This window comes from Nannospalax galili, unplaced genomic scaffold (assembly GCF_000622305.1).
Source record: "Nannospalax galili isolate Female #2095 unplaced genomic scaffold, S.galili_v1.0 scaffold96, whole genome shotgun sequence".
Lineage (NCBI taxonomy): Eukaryota > Metazoa > Chordata > Mammalia > Rodentia > Spalacidae > Nannospalax > Nannospalax galili.
Genome location: NW_008342018.1, coordinates 8,154,607 through 8,166,166, shown reverse-complemented (window position 1 = coordinate 8,166,166; position 11,560 = coordinate 8,154,607).

The following is an 11,560-nucleotide window of genomic DNA, read 5'->3' as shown; positions in this document are numbered from 1 at the left end:
AAAGCTAGCTGACATGCACCGTAAAAGTGCAGGACAAAGAGGTTGGTCACATATTTAAATGGTGGAAATTATGGTGGCAAGTAGGGTTGGAAATATGAATATATATTTAATATTTTATTTATTTATTTTATGTGTATGAGTATATTACCTGCATGTATGTGAGTGCACCTGTGTCATGCAATGCGGTGGAGGTCAGAAGAGGGCTTCGGATTCCTTTGGAACTGGAGTTAAGGATGGCCCATAGACACCATGTGTGTGCTAGGAAACAAACACAGGTCCTCTGCAAGAGCAGTCAGTGCTGTTAATCGCTGAGCCATCTCTCCAAGTGAAGTCTGTGTAATTTCAGATTAATTGCATATGATACATGAGTGAAAAAAATTTGAGCATGAATATTTCCAAATCTTGTTCTGTCTTAAGAAACAGGATAAACTATTCTTCCACCAGCCATAATGTGTTGAGAGATACATAAACATACTCAACTTGAGTTAATAATTGGATATGCCAGTTTGAATGTTAGAAGTATGAATATATATGTTTTGGTATATTAAAATTATAAGTGACATTATATCCAAGAAGAAATCATGTAGGGAACATGCAAAGCTAACAAAAGAATCAAATCTTAATGTTAACTCATTAAATCAATAAAGATTTTGGGGTAGAGTAAACTCAGACAGAATGAGTTTCCTGTTAGGTATCTGAAAAAATGAATCAGAGATTAATGATAAGGATTGTCAAATATTTTTGACAGCTGCCAGAAATTTGGATGAAATTTTATCTTTGTTTTTAGCAAAAGTTTGTGATCTAGGAAGTAAACGGAGAATTTATTAAGTTTGGATCTAAAGTATTGCAGGTCCATCTTACCAGCACAGACCTCTTTACTTCACTTGCTTTATTCTATTGTCTGTCGTATAGCTCCACTGGAATCTGATAATTGTTTACATACAGCCATTTAAGAAGTGCATAGTCAAAGCCATTTTTTAGGACCATAGTACAGTAAGCACAGAATTGAATGAGTTAAACCACATTCAATTCTCTTCTTCATCTTGGACCTTTGTAATTAGCAAATGTTTCTATCAAGTGTCCCTCATTTCCACATTCAAGCACAGAATTTATCTGTCTCTTGAATCAATTATTTGAGTATTCTGTAAAGTTAATTCATTGTGTTGTCTAAATTATTAAGTATTTTCGCTTTAACATTCTTGAGGTTTCTGAAAAAAAATAAATGCTGAAATAAAAGCAAGCTGCATGTAATCTATAAAGCAAATTCAATTAAATTGTGATTTTATTAGAATCTATTGTGTGGTAATTTCTACATTTTTTTCAGGCTAACAAACTCCAGTCTTAGAAAAAGAAAAATAAATTCCATCACTTTTCTTTGCCCATTTTATAACAATGTGAAGGCAACTAAGGCATAGAGTGATGAACAATCTAGAAAGGATAAGAATGACTTCAGTCAGGTTGATATTTTCTATATCAGATGTTTTGTTTTCATTGTGGCTGTTTTTATAAACTTCTATGCTTCAGAAGGCTATTTAACAATATTTTTGTATGAAAGGTCTCCATCTGTTATAGTCATGAGCTGTAGGAATACTTAAATGGTCCTGACAAACAAATTAGTTGGAAAGTTAACTTTAAAAATCTTATTATGAAAAAAAAGCTGGTATGAATGGATTGATTAATGAAATACCATTAATCTACTATCCTGAGTTCTCATGTTCCTCTGAATTGTCAGGTATTCTGCCTTTTAAATATACAGCAAATTTAAAGGACTCCCAATATTTTGATCTTGGTGTCAAATATGATCAAAGTGAGTGGGTTTTATAATTTACTACATAGATTATCATATGTGTTTATTACTCTGACAAGTGAGGTTCAGAAATCATGGATGGTTTAAGAAGATGTATGTGAACACCACTTTGATTAAAAAAGAGAGAGTGCAATGTCTTCAGAGAAATGTGAGCTATACTGCAGAAGCAAGCATAAGAAGATATTGATGCTGGACCAGGATCAAAGCATCATCAGTCCTTTAGTACTTGGAACAGTAGTCCTATAGTGAGGGGAATATTCTTTAAAAGAAAAACAATCAGATGCCCTTCTTCCTGCTTTTATGTATAGTTTATATATATATATATATATATATATATATATATGTATGTATATGTATATGCCCACACATTTTCACAGTTTCAGTGGGTTAGACTTATTTGATTCTGAAATGTGAGAATGATGGTTTTTCACACTGCATAACACAAATTATGAGAATATAGTATCAAAATTAAGATTAGCTATTCTTTATTTTTTTTTCTTTTTATTTATATGAGTTTGTTTGCATGTAAATAAGTGGGCATGCGCATGCAGTGCCTGTAATGGGCAGAAGAGGGCATCAGATCCTATGGAAGTGTAGTTATGGATGGTTGTTAGCTGCTATGTAGGTGCTAGGACCCATATTCAGGATCTCTAGAAGACCATTCATCTCTTAACTGCTGAGCCATCTCTCAAGCCTAGATACGCTTTGTATTTTTTAAAGTATATACTTTTAACAAATTTTTGTGGATTTCATATAGAACATTTTAATTATTTGTATACCCCCTCCCCTATCCACACTCCCCCTATAGCCATCCCCCACTGGATTCCATGTATTATGCATTCTGTCATATATGTTAAGGCCTATTGCACAAGTTAGTGTCCCCAGACATTCCTCAATTCAAATTCATCCACTGGAGTCGAGTCAACCTATCTAGAGTCTCTCCCTTAAAGGAGATCAACTCTCTCACCCAGAAGAAATCACCTGCCAATATTCTTCAGCTAATATTAGGGCCTGCTGCCCATTTCTCTAGTTCTGTGTTGGGTCTTTGTCTGACTGAGTTCTCATGGTCTGTGGCTTCTGACACCATTGCTGTAAGATCATATGAGCAAGATCCCAGGAACCTGTTATACTCTATTTCTTTATGGTCATGCACCTCCTCTCCTGAATCTTACAATTTTTCTCCCTTCTCTTCAACAATGGTCCTTGAGACCTTTGTTGGGTGAGGTTAAATATAGGAGTCCTGTACAGAGAGCCACACTCTGCAGACTCTTATTGTCTGTGCTTTTGCCATTTGTGGTCTTTTGTGTGCATTGCTCTCAGATGCATGAGGGAGTTTCATTGATGAGAGAAGAGAGATGTATTAGTATTCTCTCTACTCCCTCTTCCACTATGTTCTGTGAACCATAGATGACATATCATAGACGTGCCATGTAGGGCTGGATAACTCACAGACACTTATTTTCTGTTTGTGACCAGTTATGCATCTCTGTCATAGTTTCTGTTGCAGAAGAAGCTTCTTTGATGAGTGGTGACTGGCTTCCTTGTCTGTAAACATAAGGATATTGTTTCTTCTTTAAAAAATATTTTATTATTTGTATTTTATGTGTATGAGTGTATTGCCTGCATGTATGTGAGTGCACCCGTGTCGTGCAATGCTGCGGAGGTCAGTAGAGGGCTTCAGATTCCCCTGGAACTGGAGTCATGGATGGTTCGTAGCCACCATGTGGGTGCTGGGAATCAAACCCAGGTCCTCTGCAAGAGCAGTCAGCGCTCTTAATCGCTGAGCCATCTCTCCAGCCCGAAGGATATTATTTCTTTAGTATGATTTTTAGTCATGTGTGCTTACGTAACTGAACCTTATTCAACAATATTCCATGTCTTTTCACATGCAAAATTTTGCCAAATGAACTGACAGCCGTTCTGTTTTAAATAAATTGTCACAGTTCTAAATTTTCATTGCATGAACTGGGATTTATTTTACAAAATGTAAAATCTTTTGGATTTAAAGCAAATTTATATTTTCAGTGTTCTTCACCAATAATACATGCTATTTAATTTTAGAGAAGACATGTAGGAAAGAAGATGCACCCAAAGTGTTCCCTACTGGAGATGGGATGAAGGAGAAAGAAGAAAGGAGAGACAGAGAGAGAAACTTAGAGAGACAGAGAGAGGAGAGAGGAGAGAGTCAGAGAGAAAGAAACAGAAAAAACTAAACAGAGTTTATAAAACTCTCAGTGCACATTGCCTTATGTTTGAAATAAATGACTTTAGATATAAGTATAGTTATTATTTACAAATAATAGCAAACTATATTAATAAATTTATACATTTAAAAGAATCACAGATTATTACTCACTATGTGATGTGCATCTTTGACAAATTGTTTGATTAAAATACAACCATTGCCCTTTCAATGCAGAGCCACTGACCCTCATACACATTTCTCTGTAGCACCTCCTATATTTGTTAATCAATTCTGATTCTGTGCAATAGAGCCAATGTTATAGTTCCTCTAAAGGTGAATACGTAACAGAAACTCCTAGGTGTCTATGGTATACTAGCCTCTTGTAATACTTAATCAACCATGTCTTCTCTTTTTCTCTGAATGGAGAGCTTGAATTTACATAATGTACCTTGGCAATCATTCAAACCAAATGAAATAAACAGAACACCTGTGACAGCATGTAAAGAAAGAAATATTAACTTCTGCATATTTTATCAAAAGGCTTTATTTTCATCATTACCTCAAAAACATGTAATGATACAGTTCCCATTTAAAAGAAAATGTTTATCGATATTGAAAGCTAAAGGCCATATTTCAAGTATCCCTAGGTGAAGTCACGCCTTAGATTGTGGGATGCTCCATACATTCTTCTCCATCAAATTCTTTTCCTTTTAAAAGTATTTTATTTTTTTATTTTTTTATTTTTTGTGTATGAGTGTATTGCCTGCATGTATGTGAATGCACCCGTGTTGTGCAGTGCCGCAGAGGTCAGAAAAGGGTTTCAGATTCCCCTGGAACTGGAGTGAAGGACAGTTAGTGCCCACAATGTGGGTGCTGGGAATCAAACCCGGATCCTCTTCAAGAGCAATCAGTGCTTTTAACTGCTGAGCCATCGCTCCAGCCGGTCCACCAAATTATTTTCAATGACTGACCACATTTACCTTTGTTATCATAAAAGTACTTGAAAGAAAACAGGGCAATGATTTTGCACATTGCAGTTGTATTCATCTTTCAGCCTTACTATTAATCCATTTTCTTAAAGGATAGATTGCAATATGCCCAGGATATTAATGTGAAATCTATTTACCTGGCCAGCCCATCTAGGTGAGAAATGGATAAATGAGTAATAAAGGAAAAGCTGTCACTAATGCTTCACCTTTCAGCTGCTTAGATTCCAGCTTCAGATATACACCTATTATTTTCTGATAATGGAGCAAAATAACACAGCAAATTTATGTTTAATAGTAGAGGTAGAAGGAAGTTTCTCATGGCTATATGAGAACCACAAATGATTTTAAGTCAAGCAACGGTTATCTTCATCCAGTGTGATCCATGTCCTGCAGTGGTCCAGTATTCTGCTCAGCAAAAGAAATAGAAAGTGAAGTCTTAGCAGTGATTTCTGGAAACTGTGGTCCCTGGGAGTTTTACCTCCTTTAGTAAATCAAAATCTGTGGCGTTATTCACTACAAATTAAACAAGATTGATGACCAAGTTTCAGAAATACTAAATTATTTTACAAACTTGCCAGCAATGTTTTCTTGTGTTTGTTTCTTTTAAATCTCATAGGAGTGCATTCTGTAGAAGTTGGGTCAACTTCAAAGTTTTAAATATATTAATTTTAAAAATGTCATGTAAATTTGTTTAACTTCATACATTTAATCTGTTGTATAACAAATACCTTCGTGTGTCTGATGATCCTTCTCTAAGATTACAGTGTGCCTGACTGTGCGATCCAGTGTGCTTTATACCTGTGACAATGGTGGCTTATGTATAGTCAGAAGAAAATAATTGTATTTTAACAGAATCACTGAAATCCTCCCAGCCAAAAACCATCTAATGATCAGGAATCACCGCCCCCCCCACTCCCCCACTCTGGCACACTGTTTTTTTTTTTTTTTTTTACTTGCTACATGCTTTTGACAAGAGAATCAAATTTTTTCCTCATATTTATTATGTGACACAATAATATCCTTCATCCTGTATGTAGTCAGAAGTGACAATTTTCAGTGAATGAACAAATTGGAATCAATAGGTGAAAAAAAGAAGAAATGATTGTGTAGATAGACACCTGGGAGTAGTTAGGGGTTGGGGGGGTGAATATGATCAAAATATTTGTATGAAATTCTCAAAGATTAATAAAAATATAGGAATAATGATAAACCATTGCATAATGTAATCATGACTATGTATATCCTTATATATGACTATATTTATTCATATATATATATACAATCATGAGAATTATATCCTGATTGGCTTCCAAACTGGAATCAGAATGTGGACAGCGAAAGTCATCTTTAAAGCTTTGCTGAGACTGTGCTTGGTAAAACATGGTGTCTGAGAATAATGACATCAACAAAGTGCTATCTACTCCCAGGAAAAAATTAGACACAATGAAAGGGAGCCAAAGTCCCTTTTTTTCACTAAAATATAAAATGACATTTATAAAACATCAAGAAACAACAAAAAACTAGAAATTAATAATATCAATGACACTCGGGGGATTCTTACAGGTAAACTTGCTAAATCCAGTAATATTTCTGCATGCAGAGGGGAACATTCAGACAAGAGTGTGGACAAGGTGGCTGAAGAGATGACTCAGCACGTGAGAGCACTGCTGCTCTTGCAGAAAACTGGACTCAGTTCCCAGCACCCACATGGCAGCTACCAATGTCCATATCTCCAGTTCCAGGGGATCTGACACCATCTTCTGACATGGGTGCACTTATAAACATGTAGGCAATACATTCATATATATATATAAAATAAATTTTTTAAAAAAATAAAAGCTTATGGTCAGGAATCTTCAGTGAGAACAGAATAAACATCTAAGCTTTTCCTTACTAATTTGAACTTTGCAGATCCTAAATAAAATATGAGTAACATCAGAGTGATAAAATATTGAAAAAAACAAAGACAAAAAATGTTGAAACAATTCAATTTTCTCATTAGATATATTTTTCAAATGTAGGTTTGAATATATCTATTCCTTGATCTTTAAAAGACATATGATGTGCACATGAAAAAAATCTGGGCACATTCCAGTTCCAGAAATTAAGAGTATGAAGGGTGTATCAAACAATACATAACAAGCATGTTTCAAAATTAACAAAAAAGGATACGTAGGTTATGGGAATTCAGAAGACAATTCTAAGATCAGGAGTGGGTACTTAACAGGACATGAAGGTCTAGTCTGTTTCCATAAAAGTATATAAAATCAATGTCTTGCTTGAAGGCTAGAACACTGTAGTGTGTTAACTGTCAAATACAGAAGAAAGCAATTAGCTCTCCATATTTTGACAATAATTCTTATTGTATTATTACAAGCAGTGGCATAGAATTATCCTTGAGGATAAATTTTGAAGTATGTATATAAACATTTCTATGCTTTTAATTTTGCATCTGTCCTTGATTGAATATTTTTGAACTTTGAAAATATTTTTTTTGTTCTTTGAGATGTTCATAGATATATACAGTATATTTTGATCATCTCCACCCTGACTCCCACTTCCAACTCCTCTTGCCCCCCAACAAACTTCTCTTCTCGATTTTATGTCTATTTTTATTAGCCCACTTAGTCCTATTAGTGCCATCTTTCTGTTCATGGGTGGGGTCCTCCACTGGAACATAGGCAAGTTATCAGAAGTCATGCCCCCATAGAAAAATGACTCTCTCCCCCAATAATCTTTAACTGCCAGTAGATTCTCCGCTAGGGATGAGGCTTTATCTGCCCCTCTCTACCTGTGATTGCATGTTGACTGTCTTAAATCATGCTCAGGTCTTATTTAGGTAAACGCAGCAACTGCAATAAAAAGTTATTGATTATAAAATTTCATGCAAAGTATTTCAATCATATTCAGACCCACCTCCCCCTTTCCTTCCTCTTTTACTACCCGCCCCAGACTTCAGACATCACGTCCTCTATTAGTATGTCTTTTTTAAAAAAGACCTATCAAGTCTAATCTGTGTTTCCCAAGTGCTCTTTGGTGTGGGTCTATCCCTTGGAATCTGGTAAACTTACCAGGTGTCACACTAATAAGGAATAATGATTCTCCCTTTCCCAGCATCTATCAATAGCCAATAGCAATTTTAAATTCAATATCTAAAGTTGAAAATCTCCCTAGATTTCTTAGTGCTCCTGCAAAACCTTAGCTTTCTGAGACTTTTCATATGTGTGAGGATTTTATCTGCAGCCATTTTTCCACTTAATTGCTCAAATTTTGGGGAGGGATAATAAAAGTTTCAAATCCAATTACTTCCTCAGAGAGCCAAATAGATCCAATTCAGAGTATGTTACTATTTTACTACTGAGACCTGAAGAATGAGGAGGACTAAAGAACTACTTTTACTTACTGGTCAGTACTTTACAAGAAGGGATGAAGCAATATATCTGTAAATCTTAGTAAAAGAGACAAGTTAGTTACTGAAAAGACTGTATTTACATGGATAGCTCAAAGGATGTGAGAATTTTGTTTCGAAGGAAAGCACTTTAGTTATTATTTATTGAATTTTTCTTTTGAGAAAAGAGATTTGCTAAGTAGTCCAGTCTAGTCTGGAACTGTTTGTGTAGTACATGCTGGGTTAAACAGTCATTCTCATAAGTGCTGAATCTGAAGGTGTGTACCACCATGGCCAATATAGGTGACCATTTTATATGTAAAGTATCATCCTATTTTTCCTTCTAAAGGAATGAATTCACATCCCTCAAGCTTCATCAACAAAACTGTGCTCTACAACGCACTAAGAATATCTGACCTTAAGTAATTACCTCAAGAGTAAGCATTGGTAGAAAGTGCACCTGTCACTTACGTATTGTAAAGTAATGACACTAAATATATTATAAAAGACAGCTTTTTGTTCCTATATAGAAAAAGTCATATTCTTATTCAAATCTGAACACCTATGTCTATCATTATAAATAATCTACTCCAAAAGTGAGACCAAACTGACATCCTACCCAAATAGCTGCATAAAAACTATCATATTTCTCCTACACGTTTACTTATTTCATTACAACTTTGTCCCACTATTTTACTTGTACATTGGTCTTATAGTTGTTAGTTTTTTCATGATGAAACAGCATTTGGAAGGAGAGAGAGTATACTTAATTTTTAGTTACTTTTTTCTTAATGAGTCCCCAGATAGATTTTTTTGTTGTTTGATTGATTGATTGATTAATTGACTGACTGAAACTCTTTTGTTTTGTTTTTATGAATTTGATATTTTTATCTCCTGGAACTTAAATTGCTCAGAATCTTGTTTTCACTGTTGTCTTGGTTCTACTTACTTTTTATTCCGTTTGTGTCCAAGTCAATATCCTGTACATTCCTCTAAACCCCCAGGAGATTAAACCTACTCATGTCATCATCTTAGACTTAAGATGTTTGAGTCAATCTGACAAGAAATAAAGAAAATGCAAATGGAACTCCACCAGTATGCCTCATGCAATTCTCTTGTTTGTGAATATCAGACTTACACAGCCAAAGAAATGGAATTCAAGTGTACAGGATCAGAGTATAACCTTGTGAGGCCATGGTTTTTATTTTCCAACATTCCGATAGTTTCTCTGACACCAAAGTTCTTCTCAGTTTGGCCTCTTTGACCCCAACTCTCTATCTCCACTATATTTTTAAAATAATGTCTTGTCTCACTTTTTATTTTATGTGTAAAGTCTTTTATCTGCATACAAAAGACCAGAAGAAAGAGTTGGATCCCCGGGAGCTGGAGTTACAAGTGGCTGTTAGATACCATATGGGATTTTGAAACCAAACACTGGTCCTCTACAAGAATAGTATATGATTTTATCTGCTGAGCCATCTGTCTAGTCTTGCTCCAATATTTTTAAATGCTTCTAATTTGGGGATTTATTGATTATATTTCAGTATATTGATCACTTACCCCCTCTTTGATAGTAACCTACTTGTCCATTCTTCTAATGTGAAGAAATAGATGATTTGTATAAATATCAATTCTAGTTATATGAACTTTTTATTATTTTTATTTTATGTATATGACTGTATTGCCTGCATGTGTGTAAGTGTACCCATGTCGTGCAATACCCTTGGAGGTCAGAAGAAGCCTTTGAATTCCCTGGAACTGGAGTTGCGGATAGTTGTTAGCCACCATGTGGGTACTGGGAATCGAACCCAGGTCCTCTGCAAGAACAGTCAGTGATCTTAACCCCTGAGCTATCTCTCCAGTCCCAGTTATATGAAAATTTTAAAACAGTAGGGGATGATGTGAGGAAATGTTCTTAATTTTTTTCAGCAATTCCTGATAAGAAGGAGCAATCAGCAAAACTAAGAACCGTCTACCATGATGTCCAACTGTTTTGTCATCTACAAATGTGCTGGATTACATTCACCACTATCCTGACACACATATGGTCTACAGGCCACAGGTTTGATATACCTGAAGTGAAAAGGACAAACTACATTTCATTATATCAATAAAAATACGATTGATATAATAGGTGCAAAGGTAATAAGTGTGTGAAAGTAACAATATGTTCATTCTACCCATGCCTATTCTCCTGCTTCAGAATCATCTCCCACTGCTCCACATCTCTGGCATTCTGTGCAGCTACTAATAACCAATCTGTTTTGTCCCTACCAGCTCTCCTTGAGACTTGGCTTTATCCTGCTGAGGCAGCTGGAGAGCACCTGAATAACATGGGTAAGTTACCCACCCCCCACCACACCTGTCCTCTTGCTTTCAGATCCCCCTCCCAGTCAGTCCCACTGCTCCACAAATCAAGCCTTCTCTGTTGGGAATAAACTACTAATTGAACTCAAGATTATATAAATTAAAGGGCAAATGAAATCATGAAAACTCAGATTTTGAAAAGTTGAATTCACAAGAGAAATATTGAAGAAAACACAAACTGAAATGAAGAAGAAAATGAATAAACTCAATAAGTCAATTTGAAATTAAAAAAAAGACTCATAAGAAGAATAAATTAAATTGAAAACAGAATATCAAAACTGGACAATAAAATTGAATTTTTGTATACAGGATCAGAGTATAACCTTGTGAGACCATGGTTTTTCTCATGCAAACAATATGAAAAATAATTGAAAAAAATTAATGGAATAGGCAAAAAAAAAAATGGAAAAACATGAAAAGACCAATATTATTCATCACAGGCATAGAGGTAGAAGAAGAATCCCAGGTCATTGGCATTGACTAGATCTTCAACAGGATTATAGAAGAAAACCTCTAAATTAAAGGAACAGATAACTATACAGATACAAGAACCATGCAGAACACCAAATAAATGGGACTGGAAAAGAAATTCCCCTAGTATATCATAATAAAAGCACTAACTATACAGATCAAAGAAAGAGCACTAAAAGTTACAAGAGAAAAATGACAAGTTAAATATAAAGGAAAAAGCATCATAATTACAACTGACTTTTCAGTTCAAACAATGACAGTCAAAAGAGCCTGTAGCAAAATGTCCCAAGTTTAAATGATTGTAGATGCCAACCCAGAATACTTTACTCAGTAAAATTTTCTACTATAGTTGA